At 34.5% G+C, this 24855-nt stretch overlaps 1 long non-coding RNA gene across 1 annotated transcript in view; it reads right to left on the reverse strand.

Moving 5' to 3' along the window:
* The window catches only part of LOC137212207 (uncharacterized), a 222640-nt gene that overhangs the window by 148727 nt on the left and 49058 nt on the right, over positions 1-24855 (reverse strand). The window contains exon 2 of the long non-coding RNA XR_010937399.1: positions 8055-8153. This is a non-coding gene — a long non-coding RNA (uncharacterized lncRNA). The remainder of the gene's footprint in view (positions 1-8054; positions 8154-24855) is intronic.

Genomic DNA, 24855 nt, shown 5'->3' on the forward strand with positions numbered 1-24855 from the left:
TCCTCAGGCGTTTGCACTGTGGCTTGAGCCACAGGAATTACTTTATGCCTCAGAGGTAACCCAGGGTCCTTAGCTTCATGGCTGACACTGGAATAAGTATTATAAGAGTCTACATTCAGAGTAAACATTTAATTCCTATTTGCTCTAGTATTTCAAATGTACATTTTTAGGATTTTTATTCTTCATGAAGCCTTAGTTCTAATTTTCCTATTTAGAGTATTGTCTTAATGAAGTAAAAAAAAAAGACTTAGCAGTTACATTAATGAAACATTTGAATTATATGGCTTTTATTCAAGAAAATAAAGGAAAAGTGCAACACCACCAAGAAATGTTTCTAGGAAAAAAAGAAGTGTCAGATATACTGGCCTGACAAGCCATAAATTGAAGTATATGAGAAATACTATCATTCACAACAGTCTCTATAGACAAGGGAGAATAATTGCTACTAGAAATGCACTACAATGAGATGCAGCATGTCCTGTTCATGAAATCAGGCAGACTGTCAATCACCTTGGGTATTTGCACAGCATTATTTCTAGAGCAATAACATTTTGAACAGAAAACAAACGAAGGAGTTCTCTTCCTCTTAATGAAGTTGTAACTATTCTAAACAACATTTGGTCATTTCCTACCACTTAATATCAAATCATATCTTGCAAAATCATAGTCTGTATGTGCTATGTGTGTGTGAAAGCAGAAAATAAAATTTTAATAAATTAAAGAAATAATTCTAAAGAGCTATTTTGTAATGAGTTTTAAGGTCTTTAAATGCTAATTTTGTCTCCCCTCCACCAATGTTTTCCCTCCTTTTCATCAGTTTGAGGCATCCACAAAGTCTAAATGAGAATTAGATTTGTTAAAATTCAGGCTTTCTGCTTGTTTTCAAATTATGCTGAGAATCAAAACAGCAGGTTTTAAAGAGCAGAATAGGAGTATATGGCTTTAAAAGAAATTGGGAGGATGGTGGGGAGAGAAGACGACGACCCTCTCCTAAAAAGACTAGATAATATTTACTGGATTAGAAGTAAGGGGAAACAAAGAGTTTGAGGTTTTGAGTTTGAAAAATGTCAGAGGCTAGAGAATAAGATTTCTGATTTGGGGAGATCACCGTGAGGGAAAGGACTCAGAGTTTGTATTCATCTGCTAGGGTCGTCACGACAAAGCACCACAGACCAAGTGGCTTAGACAACAGAAATCTATTTTCTCACAATTCTGGAGGCTTGAAGTGTAAGAAGAAGGTGTCACGAGAGTTGGTTTCTTCTAAGATATCCCTCCTTGGTCTGTAGGTGGCTATCTTCCTCCAGTGTCTTCATGTATCCTAATATCTCTTTGTATAAGGTCTCAAATCCTGTTAGATTAAGGTCCATCCATATGATCTCATTTTACCTTAATTAACTCTGACACACTCTACCTTTAACTACAGTCACATGCTGAGGTACTGACTTCAGCATATAAATATTGGGAGAACGCAGTGCAGCTCATAACCCAATTCAAAGAATACACTGTACTTTCTAGAAATAGGGCCAAGAAACCAAATGGAAGCAGAGACTCCAAGTGAGCAAGCCACCAAGTCACCTTCCTTCAGCCATGGTTTTCTTGTTGTCACCTGTGTCTCAAAGTCCTCTGTTCAACCTGTCCTCTCCTTGTTAATAGCCCAAGACTCTAAGAAGCAAACTCTTCCAAACATTGGTATCTCTTTTCCCAAAATGAATAGTGTCATTGTGAAAGGACAAGCCCCAATTCTGGTACTGAGTGTGATCGAACAGTGTAGAAAATGGTCTTTATTAAATTATAAGTAAATAATTTCCACAGTTTGCCTATTGAGGAAATAGAATTTCTGTAAACTTGGTATTTCTGGGTCTTAAACTCTAGCTTAAACGGTGAGGAACCACTGCTTTCAAAAAATATGTTTGGATTTAATGAGAGTAATACCATTTGGTGATAAGGGACATATGCTTTTGACGTCAGTTACACTTACATCACTTTATTGGAGAGCTCTCAGTTTAATGCATTCTTTTAGGATGAGGTTAAATGTCTCGTATCTTGAGACTGGATGATTGTTATAGTGTCCATCAAAACATTTCTCTCCATAAGACCTAATAAATCAGGTTCTATACCTTAGAACTGTGGCCATTAACCAATTACTGAACCCCAGTCCTCCTCTCTTACCCATTTACTTTAACACCCGTCAGTTTAGTATTATTAATTGCCCACCTTGCAACTAGTGTTTGAGATATGTTCAATTTACAATAAACTGCACTTTATCACTTGTCCTGAGATAAAGGAGAATTGCTGAATAGCAAAATCCCTTTCTACTTAAATCTGCCGGACACCAAAAAAATTTCTAAAAATCAGCTACTTAAATTCTAATTATATTTTTTCACCATATAAAACTACTCCTATTCATTATATTCTACTATATTAGAGCTCTGTCCATTCCTGTGACGCACAAATGAAGAAGAAGAGAAGAATCTGCTTCATTTCAGTAATACAGAATCACAAACAAGATAGGGATGATGCCTGTCCTAGGAATAGTACTGACATTGATTTCACCTGACACAGAGGGAGCCACATTAACTTCAAAGATTTTTTTATAATAGAATACTGTATGAAGACAAACCCTGTTTGGCATGCGAGATTTTGAAATATATTAAGGTGGTCATTGCAATCACCACAACTCCTATTTTTGTGTCCTTTCCTCAACCATAAATATTCTTAATTAAAACCAATCTGAAAACATTACACACATTTTAAAAGGCTATAAAAATTATACCGTGCCATCAAAAGTATATTTTTTCATGTACATATTCTTTTTAATTTGGTCATTTTCAATTTAGGTTACAGACAATTTATTATAGTGTATGTAATAAAACATTAATGACCCTTAGTATTTCTGAGTATCAATATCAATACTAATTATTTGACCCTTATTATATGAAAGTGTTACTGTGCTAAGTGTTTTAGATTCATTATACTAGCTAATCTTAATTCTGTGAGATGGCTCTCATTATTATCATTTGAGTCATGAGGAAACTGATTCTGGCTTACACAACAAGAACATGGTAAAGTTGATGACCGTTCCAAATCCTGTCAGACATAAGAGGCCTTTAACCTAATTATGCCTCTTGGTAGCAAATGTCTGTTAACTCTTTCTTCTATTTTTTTTCTTTTCCAAATCATGTAATATGGCATATATTATTTAGTTGTATAATTCATTAGCATTTAAAAAATGCTATTTATGTAGAGATATAATTTAATGATTGATAAACTTCAATTTAAACTGATTCGAAGAATTTATTATATCTATTAAATATAAGGTTAATCAAATATTTGGCAATAGGTGTCTATTTACATAATTCATTATTTTAAAACTTTCTGTAAAAAATTTAAACACTATAGATAAAGCTGCATTCCTCCTATACCTTTGCAATTCCAGTCTTCTCAGATATAACTACTGTTATGAATTCAATGTAGTTGAGTATATATTTTTGTTCTGTCTATATTCCTAGGCCACTCGCATTGCAATAAAATAGGTGGCTTTGTAATGATGGAAATATTCTATATCCACACTGTCCACTATAGAAGCCATTAGCCACATGAGGCTACTGAGTAGTCGAACATAGCTAGTGTAACCGAGAAACTGAAATTTTAATTGCATTTAATGTTAAATAACCTAAATTTAGACTTAAATGGTCACATGTAGCTACTGGCAAATATGTTTGCCAGCAGAGCTCTGGGTCAAAGTACCAATTTACAATTAATACAAATATCAAAGAATGTATCAAAAGAAACTATGGAAATGTAATCTGCAATATCCAGATTATGAGAAATGATATAATACAAGTGATCCAGTTTTTTTCAACAAAATTTGTAAGAAAAAATGAGAGAGAGAAGTGAAAAGTGTATTGAAGGGCATCCAAAGAGCAGCAAGTGATGAAATAAGACTTCAAAGTGTATTGAAGTCCATTGGTCCACAGAAAAGCTGTGGTCTGCAGCCCCATCTATGGCAGTACCTCTGGAGACAAGTAATGCCTTAGAGGGAATGGCTGCATTGGATTTCCTAGAGAGACTGAACTTAGGAAATGGGTTCTCAAATTTTCAAGGATTGTGGATCCCTGAAACATGTGATGGAAGCAAAAGAATTACTGGACTTGGAAGGAATATGCAGTCTTAGACAGTGAGCATCTTGGTAGGAACCAGATTGGTTAGAATCCTTTCCATGGCAAAAGAAAACTTGAGAGGTTATTCTATTGTTTGGATAGAATAAAAGGAGGAAGTCCTAAAAACGTTAATATTTAAAAGGTCAATAACAGTAACAACGGCAAAAAGAGTATATTTGAACAATTAATATATACTAATAACTTCTTTTGAAGCTCATTATGTATATTATAGAAACCTCACAACAACTGCAATTTTATCTAAGTTATAAATGAGAAACTCTAGTACCGAAAGATTAATGTCCACAGATTACATAGTTAAATAGTAGCTGCACAGTCTCCTGATCCTGTGATCATAATTTAAATGACTGAGTTTGTATCCCATCAAGGTGAAATGTAAGTCATAATCATTTGAAGTGGATAAATTCAAAATAAACATAGAGATAGTCTCAATATTCTTATCAGGTAAGGCAAAAATTTATACTAACTGTGTATATATATATATATACACACACACATATATGTAGCTATTTTTGTATCTATTCTTTCAAAAAGTATAAGATCCTGTGTCTATTGTCCTTCCATATGCATTTTTCATTTCACAAAGTATTTTGGAAACCTAGCCTTATCAGTTCTCACTTTTTTAATGACTGAATATCATTGTATAATATGAATATGTCATAATTTATTTAAAATTATCTGTATTGATGAACAGTTTTATTGTTTCCAACAGTTCTCTTTTACTAGTATTGGAGTGATCAATGAGATTTGCTAGTGGTTATATATAGACATGGGATTGCTGAGTCAGTGAGTACACATATTATTTATTTTAATAGATTTTGAAAACTCTGCTACATTAGTTTATATCCCTAAGCGTTTATATAAAATACCTCTCTCCTTAAAATTTCAGTAAGCTTTGATGTTATTTTTTTTCACATTTGCCAGTCTGATGTACAAAAACATGTTACTCTGCTGTAACTCCCATTTCCTTGTTACTAGTGGTGGTGTTTTTTTCTATTAGTATAACCCATATACATTTCTTCTGTGAAGAGTCTGTACACATCTTTTGTTCTTTATTATTTAGTATGAAGTATAATTTTCTTACAAATTTAAGGGTTTTTTTTGTTTTTTGTTTTTGGTACGCGGGCCTCTCACTGTTGTGGTCTCTTCCGTTGCGGAGCACCGGCTCCGGACGCGCAGGCTCAGCGGCCATGGCTCACGGGCCCAGCCGCTCCGCGGCACGTGGGATCTTCCCGGACCGGGGCAGGAACCCGCGTCCCCTGCATGGGCAGGCGGACTCTCAACCACTGCGCCACCAGGGAAGCCCTGAGTAAGTTATTTTTATATAAGGTATATGTTGGGGCAAAAAACTCTCACTAGTGTTTAATGTATTTATTAACAGTTTCCTGTATGCATTTTGTTTTGATTAAAGCCTTGCCTAATTCATATTTATAAACATATTACTTCATTTTCTTCTAGATTTTTTTTAAGTTCAGGTGTTTATTTTAACACTGTCTTGACTTTTTGCTTCACTCTACTTTAAGTGAGTGAATCTCTTTGAAGCAAAATTGTGAAGTGTACATTTAGTCTTTCATAAATCCAGGTCTAATCTGTACGTGGCAATTTGTGGTGGAACAGAAATTTGTAAGCTTATCTGATTATTACCTCATGCTACTATTTGTATTGTAAAACTTCTAATTTTGGCACTTGGGAAACACAAAACTAAAAGAGAAGAAAAGTTAGAGAGCTAACAGGTATGTTTGTGTTGAACTAAGAGCCCCTTTTAAAAATAGTTATATGTTAAATAATTCATAGGAAATCTGCGAATGTTACTTTGTGATCATTGTTATGACTATGAGGGAAATGCTTAATACTTAATTGAAATAACAGTTAAAATCTATAGTCTGGCTGGTTGCATGAGCCGTTAGATTATAAAGTCTACTGACATAGATATCACTTCTTTCTATGTTACTAAGGAGTCCCCATCCTGTGAATATTCTGTAACATTTATTCAATAATTGATTTTGAATGTACTTGTGAATGAGAAGTCTTAAAATATCGAGGTTTCTAATGATCTAAACTTAAAATAACGAAAAAATATGTATATTACATGGAGTACTAACATCTGTCTATTTTGTATCCAAAGAATGTTATTTTCCTATGTCTAAGCCATTCTTCTGATATATTTTCAAAATTAAACTGAGGTCCAAGATTGGTCTTCAGAGGAATGTGCCAACACCTTGAAATCAAATGCTAAATTCTGTAGGTATGATAAAATATGATTTTATTCATTTATTTATGTAATTATTCATTTTGAGGGAGGGGATGTTAAATGGGGTTCACTTTCTAACCTAATTAATTTAACCACTTATTAGATTGTCGAAGAGGTCTTCCTAACACAATTACCAACATTAATAATAATAAATATAACATAAATAAGAATTAATAATATTATAATGGTGGTGCTTAAAAATTATGCTTTATACCTTGGGTTCCCTAAGTAGACTTGACTCAGTAAATGTATTAAATATTTGTCATCTGTTATTAAAATAATAAACATTCTTGGGCTTCCCTGGTGGCTCAGTGGTTGAGAGTCTGCCTGCCGATGCAGGGGACATGGGTTCGTGCCCTGGTCCGGGAGGATCCCACATGCCGCAGAGCGGCTGGGCCCGTGAGCCATGGCCGCTGAGCCTGCGCTCCGCAACGGGAGAGGCCACAACAGTGAGAGGCCCGCGTACTGCAAAAAAAAAATAATAATAAACATTTATATATTACTCTACAAAATTTTGAATCAATAATACGTAGAGACTCATTCTTAACCCTGTGAGATCTATCATAGTTGCTGATTTCAGTGATTTCTGATTAAAAAATAACTTTAATAAAGTGGTAAAAACAATTATCAAATATAAGATGTTATTTATAGGCTAAATTAAGTACAGCAAAACTAAACTCCGTCATATATAGAAATTTAGAATACAATGGAAAAATTTAAAGCAATTCTCACATATTTGAAGGTGCTAATATTCATTTTGAGACCTATTTAAATGAGCATACCTAAAAACAAGCACTAAAACCCAAAATATTTTTTAATTCAATGATTATAAAAGAATGTGTTTGTGAATTAAAACTAAAGCAAGTATTACTTTCAAGAAATTTTAAAAGATTTTGCCTAACGTATGCCCAACTTGGACACACTTGTATACACACACACATGTGCGCACACACACACACAAACACATATAATTATTATATTACATTCTTATATTAAATATTATGGAATTTTCTGAGGTAAACAAACCACTGTAAGTTGATTTAACTTGTTTTTGCCCAAAATTAGAACACTGAATATCCTTTTTAAAGAAAACTTTAGTATTATTATTACGTGCATTAATAGTTTAAGTGCTGATCTAATCACACTGTTTTGTGTGCATAGTTAGCTTATTCTTTATGAAAGGCTTATGCTTCAGTGTATTCTACTATAGGATAGGAACAAAATATAGGGAACAAGTTGTGAAAAAAATTAGTCTTTCTACTTTACAGTATTATTTTCCCTGATTAAATATGTAACTATAATTTCTATGTTTCCAACAGTATTAAGGCATCGACAATTTTCTAATCCATTTTTTAAGTAGGAAAAAATGTGAGAATATATTTGGTTAATGATCAGATAGAGTAAGGGCAGGAACAAATTCTCTAAGGATTTGACTTAAAGAAAAGCATGTACCCATATGACAGGAAGGCCCAAGTGGAAATCTCTTAAATGTCCCCAAATCCTTGATGAAGATAATAAATCCAAAGCAGTAGCATACCCTGGGAAGATTTGTAGAGTTTAGAGACATCACCAAAGATTTAAAGGATGCAGACCTGGACTCTCTATCAAATCCCTTTTCAATTTACCTCTATGGCTTCTGCAAAAGTCAGATGGAACTGCCACAGCCAAGAGGAGTCCAAGGAGACATGAAATGTAAATGTAGTTACGGCATCATGCATGACATCCTGGAACAGAAAAAGGACAGTAGGTAAAAGCAATGCTTTGTGAAGCAACCCATTCATTCTTGCAGTTAAGGATGATCTAATAGAGACAATACCAGCCTCTTTCAGGGAAGAATAATTGGAATTTTCTGTGACATTCTGAGGGCATGACATAATTCTAAGAAAGTAAGCGCCAGCTGTAAAAATCAACTACTGGGCTTTGTTCAGAATGATATGATATTTCTAATGACAATAAAAAAACATGAGCAATGTTCAGATTCTACATTTTCAAATTCTAAAGTTTCAGAAAGGGATACATATTTTATTTTAGATAATTTAAACAGCCATGTGTAGCTAGTGGCTACCATATTGGACAACACAATTAAAAACAGTCAGCCGTAGAAGAGGTACAAGGCATCCCACAAGGCTTGAGATGTATGTAGTCAAGGTTTGAGATGATTATAAGGTGTGTCTCTTTGGGATCCCATTCTAAAATCTGCTTTGTTTATCAGAGATGCTTCTCCTTTGCAAGCCCTGAACTCCAACTCTTGTCTCCTGTAGCCTTATGAGTCTATCAGAATTCCTCAGCTTCCCAGCAGCATCTAAGAGATTCAGAGTAATCCTCAATAGGGGAGAGGAGGACCCCAAAATAACCTACATATTTATGCTTTCTGTCTCTTCTAGTTGTTGGTCCTACAATTCCTCATTGTTGTGGTAGATCCTTGTATTTAAATAAATTTAAATACATTTTATGCCAGCTAATATTGTTTTATCTTCAACATTGTGATGAAAAACACATAGTATCAAATTTAGATCTTGATGATATCTTCTGTTACCCAGAAATAAATGTCCCCAGATGCTAATAATACAAATAATAGATAATTACAGCATTTACTTGATATATTTAGGTCTTTTCCTTAGTCCATTAACAAATATAGTCCAGGTAAATGTTAAAAATGGTTCACTGTTTCGTTAACAGTTTTAAGTTCTCCTTTTATCTTTGTCCTATTAAAAACTTCTTTAGTCATTTATCATCTGGGCTGTGACTATTCAACTCTGACAAATTCTGAGGATTCAACTCACATTGAACATTTACTATATTTAGCTATATTTTAAAACCTTAGCAATAGCAAATTCATTCCTGTTAAGTGGAAATCAGAAATATCAGAATTTGTATTCCTAGCGTACTTGTTTTTGAATAATATATCTTAGCCACTATGCTACAAGCCCAATTACCCCATTATTTTTAAAAAAAATAGGATTGGAAGAAAAAAAGTCTTTTCAATGAGCTTAAATTTTAAGAAACATATAAGAAAAAATCTGAAAATCCAACATATATATTGGCATAGGGCATGAATTATCAGTTAGCATAAAGGCAATTACAAATATATTAAATGTTCCATTTTGTTTTTTAACTTATAAATGCATATCAAATTCATAAGATATATTTACATTTGTTCTATCAGGAATGTCTAAGGAAAGTAACAGTAAATGACTATTTGACTAAGTAAAACTAACAATTATTAAAATGGTCAAGAGGCAGGAAAAGTAGGCCTGGAAACAGAATGAGAACAATACCATCTCAGTTGAGTAGACAGTAGACATATTTTTTGAAATGTCATCACTAGAATGCAAGGTTTTCAACATATTTTGGTTTGAGTTTCCTTTATTCATTCTTATGTAGTTCTATTCATAGAAAAGATATTTAGATATCTTTTCAATCACTCCTCTAACCTCTGACAGTACCACTAAGACTTATAAATGAAGGAATGGTCATTTCTACTCAGGAAAATGTGCTGTTTGGAATAAGAAATGGAAAAAAATTATAAAAAATTGTAAAAAAATTACAAATGTTCATTATAGCAATCTGCTGGATAACATTATATATTATAATATTTGAGTGTCTAATTAAGAGGGTAGACTAAAAACAGGTTTTGTTGTCCTATTTTTTTGACTTACAACCTCCTTATAATGTTAGGAAAAGAATCAACCTATAAATATAAAAGAGGCAACAATTTAATGTAACAAAGTTGCAAAATTGATATACCTGACTTCAAGACTTAAATCTACATTAATCAAGGTAGTGTGATATTGGTGAAAGAATAGACAAATAGGTCAACGGAAAAGAATAGAAAGCCCAGAAATAGATCCACACAAATATAGTAAATTGATCTTTGAATCATTCCATGAAAGAGAGCTGAATAAGTTAAATTTCCTTAAAATTAAAAATTTCTGCTCTGCAAAGATATTATCAGGAAAATAAGACAAACCACAGACTAGAAGAAGATATTTGCAAAATGTATATATGAAAAAGGACTCTCAGCCAAAATACATTCAAAAAAATCTTAAAACTCAACCAGATAAAAACAAATAACCCAATTGGAAAAGCAGAAGATCCTAACAGCCATCTCACCAAAGAAGATACACAGATGTAAAAGAAGCATATAAAAAATGCTGGGCATCATATATCACTGGGAACTTGCAAATTATAACAATGAGATACTACTATACATCTATTGAAATATCTGAAATTTAGAACATTCACAACACCAAATGCTGGTGGGAATGCAAAATGGTACAGCCACTCTGGAAGATAGTTTGGTGGTTTCTTATAAAACGAAGCATATTCTTACCACGTGATCCACTAACTGCAATCTTCGGTATTTACCCAAGTTAGTAAATTGAAAACTTATGTCTACACAAAAACCTGCACACAGATATTTAGAGCAGCCAAAACTTTATTCATAATTGCCAAACTTGGAAGCAACAAAAATGTCCTTCAGTTAGGTGAATGGATAAATAAACTGTACTACATCCAGATACCCCATTATCTAAATCCAGATAATGGAATATTATTCATTACTAATTAAAGATGGACTATCAAGCCACAAAATACATGAATGAAACTTAACTGTGTATTAGTAAGTGAAAGAAGCCAGTCTAAAAGCCTACATACTATATGATTCCAACTATATGGTACTCTGGGAAAGCTGAAAGTATAGAGACAGTAAAAAAAAAAAAAAAAAAAAAAAGTCAATGTTTGCTGGGGGTTGGGCGTTGGTGAATAGGTGGAGCACAGAGGGCTCTTCAGCAGCGACAGTATTCTGCATGATACTATAATAGTGGGTATATGTCATTATACATTTGTCAAAGTGTGCCCTATGGACTTGGGGTGATAATAATGTGGCAATGTTTGTTCATTGATATAACATGTTCCACTCTGGTGTGGGATGTGACAGAGAGGTTGTGGGGTGGGGGGAGTGAGGGCTGAATAGGGGGCACATGGAGCCCTTTATACTTTCCACTCAATTTTGCTGTGGACCTGAAACTGCTCTGAAAAACAGTCTATAAAAAATACTTTAAGAACTCAGAAACTGTTTTTTAGTCAGTGCTTTATAATCCATTCTATTCATGATGATCTTCAACCTGTTGCACATTTGACTAGCGAGCACTCCTCCAGCTATCTCCTTTGTTTCTATATATTTTTAGCACTTTATCTTCTGACTCCAAAATTACCTTGAGATTTCTTAGCCCAGTCCAGGAATCATCTATTTTCCACAGATATATGATTCCTTTTCTGTGGAAAAGGGTACATAGACTAAGTGTCCATATTGCTATTGGAAAAACTGGGGTGTCACTGATACTAGAATTTCTCAGGGGATATATCTCAGAAAATACTTTAAATCATGAGCTTCCAAATCCAATTAAGCATCGCTGTTTCTTTTCATTCTGTATTATCATTCTAATTAACTCACAGTTAAAAGATTGATTCTCAACAACAATAATATACTGATACTTACTCACATACTGAATCTTACATTGCAGATAAAATAACAACATCACTCCCACAGACAAAACTATTAATAAAACTCAATACAACTTTTCAGTTATAAGAGTAGTGTGGTCAAAATTTACTTGGAATAATGCTCTTATTATCCATTTGTATGTGGGGTAATGATATCAACAAGATATTAGGTTTCCTAATTTCTATTTCTATTCATTTGTATTATATTTCTTATCTTGGTTATATTAATAGCATTTAAAATCTATGAATATGGTTTACTGAGAGTATTCCCATTTCTTTCCCATTCTTATACCCAATTCCCACTCAACTCTTATAGGTATTTGCTTTCCTTAATTTCTGTTATATACTTCTGGGTTTCAAAAAAATCTGTGCATTCTTATTTCCTCTTCTTTCTTAATCAAATATAGCATATTATAATATATACAAAGCAAAAAAAAGGTGCCATTTTTTGTTCTCTTAATGATATAGCAGGAAAATGTCTACATAACAGTTCATAGAGTTCTTCATTATTTTTTGTAAGAGCTCTATTGAGTTCACATGCCATATAATTCACCCACTTAAAAATGTACAATGCTTCTATTATATGTGAATTTGAGTCATAGAAATATTTTCCCCAGACCCATTACTAAGAAATTCAACTCTGATCATGGGTTTGTGAAAGGCCATTTAAAAATTTTTACCCCTTAGGAGGCATCTCATTAAGCTAGCTCTGTACCTTAACACTTCCTCCTGCATTGAACATGTTAATAATACTTGGAAATTTAGCAATCATTTGCTATCATAAAGAGAAGGTGAGAGAATCACAGAAAAGTTGGTTCTCACAATTTTAAGCCACTGGCAAGAACACATATCCTCAGCTTTCTATTACTCAAAAATAAACAAATAACACTCCTGTTTATTTCCATGACGATTAAATGGGCAAGTTAATGATTTTTGCAGATGAAAGAACCTCTAGGTGATACACTCAGTGATATGTGTAAGCTTATATGTGTCCATTATTCATCTCCTTGTGTGTTATTGACCATTCTTCTTTCACCCTCCATACTAGATGGCTTACTGCCTTGAATCATCAGAAACCACTTTTATTCTCTACCTCCTTTAGGTATTTATTTTGAGTCTTAGAATATGCATTTAGTTTTGAGTTCAAATATTAGCATATTTAAAAATTTATGATCTACTTCTATGCAGAATTAACACAGATATATTTGAATTCTAAATCCTAATAATACAGAAATATGGCTATGATATAGAATATACCTCCTAGACTCATGAAGACTAGAAAATAAAGGTTATTTTTGGAGAAATTTATAAGCCAAGTAGACAATGAATTAATTGTGCATGCTGATTTTCATAATGCCACACTTAATTTTCCCTTAGATTTATTTAATTTTAATTAGTTAATTAATTAATTTTCAGTAAAAGCCAAACATAAAGTCTGAGATATATGGATAATTTAAACATTTATAAAGCAGAATTTCTAAATGGTGCAGATTTATGGACATTCAGGTCAAGTCTCAAACAATCAAGATGAAATAATTTATGTCACATAAAGAAACAATGGGCCTTGTATAATAAGAATATAAAATAAGGCAGCAAAATTTTGCCATCAAATATCATTTACAGTCCACCTTTGTTGGAAATGTCCACACAATTCCCAAAAGAATCTTTAAATCAAAATAAAGATTGCTTAATTTACTATTAGTTCAATAGTTATTACTGATCAATTTTCCTAGCAATCTGTATATGCTATACAATTCCTTCAAATAATAACTAAGTCTTTCTTCAATAAGAATCAGTGAAGGCTTTATCCACATCAAATTAAGAAAAAATGTATTGGTTTTGAAATTGTTTGGGTCCTCTCCCTCTTTCTTCCTGTCCCTCTCTCTCTTTCTCTGTCCCCTTCTCTTTCTCTCTTTTCCTATCCTCATATGGGGATTCTCTTGTGTGTTCTGAACTAATGATTTATCTTACCTCTTAATTTTTATACTGGATTTGCTGACCCCTTGAACAATTTTCTTTTTTTGCCTTCAACCACTCTACTTCTATAAATTCCAGCTACTAGTCAGACCCATGTAGGATGGCATTTGTGAAGCTGCATTTTTCTTCAATGTATTCTGCTAGAGTATTCATGTATTCAATTTATATTTTTTGAGAACCTACCATGTGCTCAGGATCAATGATACAGATACACAGACCCTTTTAAGAAGTTTACAATAGAGTGGTAAAGACAGAAAAGTGGTGCTGTCAATTATTATCTGAAATATTAAGCATAGGAAATAAGTACTAGAAGAAAATGAGAGCTGCATTTGCTTATTCTCCAAGAAAAGCTGCTACACTTCTGTGCTAAAGCATTTTGCTTAGAAAGCTGCCGGCCATTCTGCTCAGAGCTGGATCCTGGCATGACAGCTCTGAGTCTCTCTAAGCAGCTCTGCTGAGTTTTATGGAAGGTTTATTGTGGTACTGTGTTACCTGAAACTGAAACATCCCTAAGGGGACCTGATGAGCCTTCCATGAGCTAAGAAATATTTGGCTAAATTTAGATACGCTGAAGTTTTTTTTTAATTCAACAGGGATACACCAGTATAATTAAAAGGTAACTGAGAAAAAAATAAGGCTTATATGTCATAACACTTTCTCATTATTTGAATGTGTTTATATTTCTATGCCTTTATTCAACAAACATTTATAAAGAAATTTTATGTACAATGTACTGGGAACTAGAAAGTACAAAAACATGAAATAAAATGCTCACAATATACATCGCATTTGTCTAATGGGAAAGATTATTTGGGGGACAAATTCTGAAAACTGAGTAGAATGTGGCAAGTGTTGTAAGAGAAACACTGAATAAATATCCGAGGAGTTTTGAAGACAAAAAAGCCTTGTTTTCTTATAGAATCAACAAGAACATTATGAAGAGATTGGCGTATTTTTCTCTGAAAGTTGGGTGATATTTGTATATGAAGACATGATGCAGAAAGGTAGTCATTTGAAAGGAGAATAATTGACAAAAATATGTTAAGGCAGGGCTTCCCTGGTGGCGCAGTGGTTGAGAGTCCGCCTGCTGATGCAGGGGACGCGGGTTCGTGCCCTGGTCTGGGAAGATTCCACATGCCGCATAGTGGCTGGGCCTGTGAGCCATGGCCGCTGAGCCTGCGCGTCCGGAGCCTGTGCCCCGCAACCGGAGAGGCCACAATGGTGAGAGGCCCGCGTACCGCAAAAAAAAAAAAAAAAAAAAAAAATGTTAAGGCAGAAAAAGTTATGTAAAGAGCTGGAACATAGAACAAGTAAAAGGTAACAATGGGATATTACTCTAATCTTCTGTGGATATGAGGAATGGCAGAATTAGGAAAGCTTGATATCTCATTTACCTTTTTTCCTACAGGGATTTGAATTTCAAAGAAGTGTTTTGTATGATATCATAACTATGACCAAAGCCTGCCTCTATGGAGAGAGATCTGGTTCTAATGGGTAGAACTGATGGGAGAGGAGAAAAACTGGACCCATAAAGAATTAATACTACATAACTTTTAGAATAAGCACAATGAATGCTAAATTATAATAGTATCTGTATACTAGTGTGTTAGTAGCAGTAGTATTGTTAGAAAACTGTAATTTAGTGGGAACCAAATAATATTGTCTGGTCTTTAACCTTATCAGTAGGAAACCCTATTGTTGAGTCTGTCACTTAAACATCACTGCATTTTTGAGATTGGTTCAAGGTGGTGGAGTAGAAGGACATGCACTCACTCCCTCTTGCAAGAGCATCAGAATCACAACTAACTGTGGAACAATCATCAACAGGAAGACACTGGAACTCACCAAAAAAGATACCCCACATCCAAAGACAAAGGAGAAGCCACAATGAGATGATAGGAGGGGTGCAACCACAATAAAATCAAATCCCATAACTGCTGGGTGGGTGACTCACAAACTGGAGAACACTTATATCACAGAAGTCCAACACTAGAGTGAAGGTTCTGAGCCCCACATCAGGCTTCCTAAACTGGGGATCTGGCAATGGCAGGAGGAATTCCCACAGAATCAGACTTCGAAGCCTAGCAGGATTTGATTGCAGGATTTGACAGGATTGGGGGAAACAGAAACTCCACTCTTGGAGGGCACACACAAAGTAGTATGCGCATCAGGACCCAGGGGAAGGAGCAGTGACCGCATAGGAGACTGAACCAGACCTACCTGCTAGTGTTGGTGGGTCTCCTGCAGAGGTGGTGGGTGGCTGTGGCTCACCATGGGGACAAGGACATAGGCAGCAAAAGTTCTGGGAAGTACTCCTTGGCATGAGCCCTCCCAGAGTCTGCTATTAGCCCCACCAAAGAGCTGGGTAGGCTCCAGTGCTGGGTCGCCTCAGGCCAAACAACCAAAAGGGAGGGAACCCAGATCCACCCATCAGCAGACAAGCTGATTAAAGTTTTACTGAGCTTTCCCCATCAGAGCAACTCAAAGCTCTACCCACCACCAGTCCCTCCCATCAGGAAACTTGCACAAGCTTCTTAGATAGCCTCATCCACCAGAGAGCAGACAGCAGAAGAAAGAAGAATTACAATTCTGCAGCCTGTGGAATGAAAACCACATTCACAGAAAGACAGACAAAATGAAAAGGCAGAGGACTATGTACCAGATGACAGAACAAGATAAATCCCCAGAAAAACAACTAAATGAAGTGGAGATGGCCAACCTTCCAGCAAAAGAATTCAGAATAATGATAGGGAAGATAATCCAGGACCTTGGGAAAAGAAAGGAGGCAAAGATCTAGAAGATGCAAGAAATGTTTAACAAAGACCTAGAAGAATTAAAGAACAAACAGACATGAACAATACAATAACTGAACTGAAAAATACACTAGAAGGAATCAATAGCAGACTAACTGAGGCAGAAGAACAGATAAGTGACCTGGAAGACAGAATGGTGGAATGCACTGCCATGGAACAGAAGAAAAAAGAATGAAAGAAATGAAGACAGCCTAAGAGACCTCTGGGACAACATTAAATGGAACAACATACCCATTATAGGGGTCCCAGAAGGAGAAGAGAGAGAGAAAGGACCAGAGAAAATATTTGAAGAGATTATAGTCGAAAACTTCCCTCACATGGGAAAGGAAATAACCATCCAAGTCCAGGAAGCGCAGAGAGTCCCAGGCAGGATAAACCCGAGAATAAACATGCCGAGACACATAGTAATCAAATTGACAAAAATTAAAGACAAAGAAAAATTATTGAAAGAAACAAGGGAAAAATGACATAACATACAGGGAAACTCCCGTAAGATTAATAGCTGATTTCTCAGCAGAAACTCTACAAGCCAGAAGGGAGTGGCATGATATATTTAAAGTGATGAAAGGGAAGAATCTACAACTGAGATTACTCTACCCAGCAAGGATCTCACTCAGATTCAATGGAGAAACCAACAGCTTTACAGACAAGCAAAAACTAAGAGAAATCAGCACCACCAAACCAGCTCTACAACAAATACTAAAGGAACTTCTCTAAGTAGGAAACACAGGAGAAGAAAAGGACCTATAAAAACAAACCCATAAAAATTAAGAAAATGGTAAAAGGAACGTACATATCGAAAATTACCGTAAATGTGAGTGGATTAAACGCTACAACCAAAAGACACAGGCTCTCTGAATGGATACAAAAACAATACCCATATATATGCTGTCTACAAGAGATCCACTTCAGACCTAGGGACACACACAGACTGAAAGTGAGGGGATGGAAAAAGATAGTCCATGCAAAAGGAAATCAAAAGAAAGCTGGAGTAGCAATACTCGTATCAGATAATATAGACTTTAAAATAAAGAATGTTACAAGAGATAAGGAAGGACACTACATAAGATCAAGGGGTCAATCCAAGAAGAAGAAGATATAACAATTATAAATATATATGCACCCAACATAAGAGCACTTCAAAACATAGGCTGCTTTCCCCCATAAGGCTGCTAACAGCCATAAAAGGGGAAATTGACAGTAACACAATAATAGCGGGGGACTTTAGTACCCCACTTTCACCAATGGACCGATCATCCAAACAGAAAATTAATAAGGAAAAACAAGCCTTAAATGACACATAGACCAGATAGGTTTAATTGATATTTATAGGATATTCCATCCAAAAGCAGCAGATTACACTTTCTTCTCAAGTGCACATGGAACATTCTCCAGGATAGATCACATCTTGGGTCACAAATCAAGCCTCAGTAAATTTAAGAAAACTGAAATCATATCAAGCATATTTTCAGACCGCAACACTGTGAGATTAGAAATCAATTACAGGGAAAAAAACATAAAAACACAAAAACATGAAGGCTAAACAATACGTTACTAAATAACCAAGAAATCACTGAAAAAATCAAAGAGGAATTCAAAAAATACCTAGAAACAAATAAAAACGTAAACATGACGATCCAAAACCTATGGGATGCAGCAAAAGCAGTTCTAAGAGGGAAGTTTATAGCAATACAATCCTACCTCCAGAAACAAGAAAAATGTCAAATAAACAATCTAACTTTATACCTAAAGGAACTAGATAAAGAAGAACAAACAAACGCCAAAGTCAGTTAGTAGAAGGAAAGAAATTATAAAGCTCAGAGGAGAAATAAATGAAATAGAAACAAAGAAAACAACAGTAAAGATAAGTAAAACTAAAAATTGGTTCTTTGAGAAGGTAAACAAAACTGATCAACCTTTAGCCAGAGTCATCAAGCAAAAGAGGGAGAGGACTCAAATCAATAAAATTAGAAATGAAAAAGAAGTTACAGCAGACACTGCAAAAATACAAAGCATCATAAGAGACTACTACAAGCAACTCTATACCAGTAAAATGGACAAATTCTCAGAAAGGTAAAACCTTCCAAGACTGACCCAGGCTGAAATAGAAAATATGAACATGCCAATCACAGGTAACAAAATTTAAACTGTGATTAGAAATTTTCCAACAACAAAAGTCCAGGACCAGATGGCTTCACAGGTGAATTCTATCAAATGTTTAGAGAAGAGATAACACCCATCCTTCTCAAAATCTTCCAAAAAATTACAGAGGAAGGGACACACCCAAACTCATTCTACAAGGCCACCATCACCCTGATACCAAAACCAGACAGAGATACTACAAAAAAAAAAAAAAATTACAGACCAATAACACTGATGAATATAGAAGAAAAAATCCTCAACAAAATACTAGCAAACAGAATCCAATAACGCATTAAAAGGATCATACATCATGATCAAGTGGGATTTATCCCAGGGATGGAAGGCTTCTTCAGTATATTCAAATCAATCAATGTGATGCATTATATTAACAAATTAAGGAATAAAAACCATATGATCATCTTAATAGATGCAGGAAAAGCTTTTGACAAAATTCCACACAATAAAAACTCTCCAGAAAGAGGGCATAGAGGTAACCTACCTCAAAATAATAAAGGCCATATATAACAAACCCACAGCAAACATCATTCTCAATGGTGAAAAACTGAAAGCATTTCCTCTAAGATCAGGAAAAAGACAAGGATGTCCACTCTCATCACTATTACTCAACATAGTTTTGGAAGTCCTAGCCATGGCAATCAGAGAACAAAAAGAAATAAAAGGAATACAAATTGGAAAAGAAGAAGTAAAACTGTCACTGTTTGCAGATGACATGATACTATACACAGAGAATCCTAAAGATGCCACCAGAAAACTATTAGAGCTAATCAATGAATTTGGTAAATTTGCAGGATACAAAGTTAATGCACAGAAATCTCTTGAATTCCTATACACTAACAAAGAAAGATCAGAAAGAGAAATTAAGGAAAGAATCCCATTCACCATTGCAACAAGAAGAATAAAATACCTAGGAATAAACCTACTTAAGGAGGTAAAAGACCTGTACTCAGAAAACTATAAGACACTGATGAAAGAAATCAAAGATGACACAAACAGATGGAGAGATATACCATGTTCTTGAACTGGAAGAATCAATATTGTGAAAATGACTATACTACCCAGAGCAATCTACAGATTCAATGCAATCCCTATCGTTACCAATGGCATTTTTTTAATAGAACTAGAATTAAAAATCTTAAATTTTTTATGGAGACACAAAAGACCCCAAATAGCCAAAGAGGTCTTGAGGGGAAAAAAAAATGGAGCTGGAGGAATCAGACTCCCTGACTTCAGACTATACTACAAAGCTACAGTAATCAAGACAATATGGTACTGGCACAAAAACAGAAACATAGATCAATGGAACAAGATAGAAAGCCCAGAGATAAACTCATGCACCTATGGTCAACTCATTTATGACAAAGGAAGCAAGAATATACAATGGAGAAGACAGTCTCTTCAGTAAGTGTTTCTGGGAAAACTGGACAGCTACATGCAAAAGAAGGAAATTAGAACACTCCCTAACACCATATACAAAAATAAACTCAAAATGGATTGGAGACCTAAATGTAAGACCTGACACTGTAAAACTCTTATAGGAAAACATAGGCAGAACACTCTTTGACATAAATCACAGCAAGATCTTTTTTGATCACCTCCCAGAATAATGGAAATAAAAACAAAAATAAACAAATGGGACATAATGAAACTTAAAAGCTTTTGGACTGTAAAGGAAACCATAAACAAGATGAAAAGACAACCCTCAAAATGGGAGAAAATATTTGCAAATGAATCAACGGACAAAGGATTAATCTCCAAAACATATAAACAGCTCATGCAGCTCAATATTAAAAAAACAAACTACCCAATTAAAAAATGGGCAGAAGACCTAAATAGACATCTATCCAAAGAAGACATACAGGTGGCCAAGAGGCACATGAAAAGCTGCTGAAAATCACTAATTATTAGAAAAATGCAAATCAAATCTACAATGAGGCATCACCTCACACCGGTTAGAATGGGCATCATCAGAAAATGTACAAACAACAAATGCTGGAGAGGGTGTGGAGAAAAGGGAACCCTCTTGCACTGTTGGTGGGAATGTAAATTGATACAGCCACTATGGAGAACAGTATGGAGGTTCCTTAAAAAACTTAAAATAGAATTACCATATGACCCAGCAATCCCACTACTGGGCGTATAACCAGAGAAAACCATAAATCAAAAAGACACATTCACCCCAATGTTCACTGCAGCACTATTTACAATAGCCAGGACATGGAAGCAACCTAAATGCCCGTCGACAGACAAATGATAAAGAAGATGTGGTACATATATACAATGGACTATTATTCGGCCATAAAAAGGAACAAAACTGGGTCATTTGCAGAGATGTGGATGGAGTTAGAGATTGTGATACAGAGTAAAGTAAGTCAGAAAGAGAAAAACAATATCATGTATTAACGCACATATGTGGAATCTAGAAAAATAATACAGATGAACCGGTTTGCAAGGCAGAAATGGAGACACAGATGTAGAGAACAAATGTATGGACACCGATGGGGGAAAGTGGCGGGGTGGGTGAGATGAACTGGGAGACTGGGATTGACATATATACACTGATAGATATAAAATAGATAACTAATAAGAACCTGCTGCATAAAAAATAAATAAATAAAATAAAATTCAGAAATTCAAAAAAATAAATATTACTGATTTTTAAGGTCAGGCTACAAAATTTCATTATTCAATACATGAATAACAAGAAGACCATTAATTTCCAAAACAATTCAAGCAAGAATAACTATATACCATGAGTACTTCCTAATACTGTCAACTTTTTGTGGTGGTTTGAGTATATCTATTCTTGTATACACATAGAGTATTGTGTGAAAGGAATTTAATCAGCTTTTTGAATTAAGTACTCCCTTGGGGAAATTTAATTTTTCTAATGTATGGATTCTGAAATTAATACTTTTATATTTTCTTTACAAATTTCATGACAGTAGATCAAGATTTCCTCTCTTGCAAAAAAAAAATGCTTCCTTTCTGGAAGGTCTATAAGGTCTGGAAGGTCTATGTAAGTTTATAAGCATACACAGTTTGGGAAAAACCAAATGTTAACCACTCATTAAAACGTACTGGATTATTTTACTCCTATAGCTCTGGAATTGATATTGAACAGAGAGCTTGAGAAACAATGATGAGGTCAAATTTTGTTTTGAGTAAGCTAACAATATAGTAATAGTGATAGGACTTTCATCTACATATCTGTGTAGCAATTACAACTGTCATTAGATGAAGAGACTGCCTATACTCCCCAAGATCTTCAAAAGATGACAAAATCACACCGATACAGTTGGATTTTGAAATAAGGCCCCACGGAAGAAAAGAAATTAAAAAGAAAAGTTCTGGAGATGTACAGCACACTGACTATAGTTAGTAACAATGTATTGTATATTTGAAAGTTGTTAAGAGAGCAGATATTAAAGGTTCTTATCACAAGAAAAAATACCTATTTCACAAGAAAAAAAAATGTATATCACAAAAAAAACCTTATCACAAGAAAAAAAAAGCTATATGTGGTGATGAATCTTATCTAGACATTGTTGTGATCATTTTGCAATCTATACAAATACTGAATCATTATGTTGTACACCTGAAACTAATATAATGCTATATATTAATTATATCTCAATAAAAAAGAAAAGAATAAATAAGCAGATTAACCAAGGGGTGAGAAATAGTTTCATTAAACTCTTTGAATTTCCGATTTGGGGGAGAGATATTTGAAGAAGGTAATTAGAGAGTTTTGTTCTGGTTCTGTTGTGTCAAGGCCTTCAATTACTACAAGATTTTTTTTGATTCTGATTTTTTTCCCTTTTGTTACAAGAACAAAAAGACATATTTTATTGGGTAATAGAAGAGTAAATATATTTATATAGATAAAAATTTTATGGAAAAACAAATGAGAAATAACTTTTACCTGTAATAATGAGAAATAATTTTATGAAGTTGGTTGTATTTGGGATTGGCATGAGAGAATAGGTGAGCTGTGTGCAGACAGATGGAAGAAAACAATCTCCAACGTTGAAAACACTCAGAGGAAATATATAAAATCTAGAAGCTTAGTTTGGAGAGTAGAACTCAATAAAAGTTTTAGTTGAGCTTGATGTTTTCATAAGTTTAGATATCATAGGAGATATGCTATTTGTTCATGGTTTAGTGAAAAGGTGGGTTTTTTTCTTTATTGCTTTTGATTAAAAAGTAGAGTGAAGGTTAATGAAAAATTCATTAGAGAGGGAGATACTGAAACTTCAAAAACAAAATGAAAGAGAGAGAAAATGATTGATTCACTTAAGAAAAGGAATTGCTAGTCCTAGTGAAAAGACACAAGAGAAGATGGGGGTCACAGAAATTGTCATTAATTTCCTTATTCATACTTTCACTCATTTCACAAGCATGTCTGCCAAACCTTGCATTAGTTACTAGGGCACAACAGTGTGCACAATAGACATGTTACTTCCCTGAAGCACTGGTAGAAAAAGATGTAAAACCATAAAAATCATAAAAAAATACCTAGATATATGATTGCATATTTTAATAGATGCTATAAAGTAGACAGTACGAGAGAATAATGGGGTGGGGGAAACTGGAGGGCATTCATCACTGGAGGAGAACAAGGGTCAAAGTGAAGAAATTGCCAGGTGATGAATTCTGTGAGCACAAACAGAATTGAGGAGATGTTCAGTCTGAAGGAACTGTAAGAAGGGCAGTGCTGCCGGGAGCATATACTGATCCAGGGGAAGCATGGCATGATGAAGTCGGGGAGGAAGGCAGGAGAATGATTCATAACTTCCAGGACTAGAGATGTGACTTTAAGTGCACTCAGAAGGCATTATAATGCTTGAATAAGATAATCAATTTAAATATTTTAAAAATGATTCATACATCTGGGTACAGAATGTATGAGAAGAGAAGAGGAGCGAAATTCTCTCATCTGGGAAGAAAAGATAATAGAGACTAAGGTAGTGGCAGTGGAATTTTTTAAAAGTTAATAGATTTGAGGTATCATTTGGAGTAGAAACAAGAAAACATGTTAGAGCATTGTATAAGTGTATTTGAGTCTGTGTTGCATTAAAAGTTTAAATTTTGGGGCTTCCCTGGTGGCGCAGTGGTTGAGAGTCCGCCTGCCGATGCAGCGGACGCGGGTTCGCGCCCTGGTCTGGGAAGATCCCACGTGCCGCGGAGCGGCTGGGCCCGTGAGCCATGGCCACTGAGCCTGCAAGTCTGGAGCCTGTGCTCCGCAACGGGAGAGGCCACAACAGTGAGAGGCCCGCGTACCGCAAAAAAAAAAAAAAAAAAAAAAAAAGTTTAAATTTTATTTAAATTTAATGTGCATTGCCTAATGGTCAAAATAAATTTAGAAGATAATAGAAATTAATAATATTAACATCTATATGACACACATTTTCCCAACTAGATTCTAGAGGTACATATAAAGTAAAAATCATATTTTAGATAAATACAATTCCAAAAACTTTAGCTGATATTGTCTTTAAAAAATATATCAACTTCTTTACTATTGTCTTCTTAAAACCAAATAGAAAATATTTCCAAGAAGGTTCCCAATTATATCATTCAAGTAAGAACAATACACTGCAAGCTTTGAAATTCTTAATTTTTAACTTTGAAATAGTATTACAGTCTGAAAATAATGGGCTGGGATACTTTTTTTCCCCTTATTTTTTATAGAACAATAAACTTTACTCAGCACAAATTATCTGAAACTGCTGGGAATCCAGTGGGTTTAAGTTCTTTGTTTAAAATAATTAAAAAGAAAAGAGAACAAGATAAGATTGTTATTATAAAAAATGGGAAAGGAGAATTAAGTTGTTAAAATGACCTCTAATATTAAGAGTCAAGCACAGCTACATGCAAAGATGATTGTTTCACCTAATCATTTTAGGTTGTTTAACATAGTAAATTAGAATGCGGATTGTAAGAACTGCCATACTTATTGCATTTTATT

This window comes from Pseudorca crassidens, chromosome 2, assembly GCF_039906515.1.
Source record: "Pseudorca crassidens isolate mPseCra1 chromosome 2, mPseCra1.hap1, whole genome shotgun sequence".
NCBI classification, from domain to species: domain Eukaryota; kingdom Metazoa; phylum Chordata; class Mammalia; order Artiodactyla; family Delphinidae; genus Pseudorca; species Pseudorca crassidens.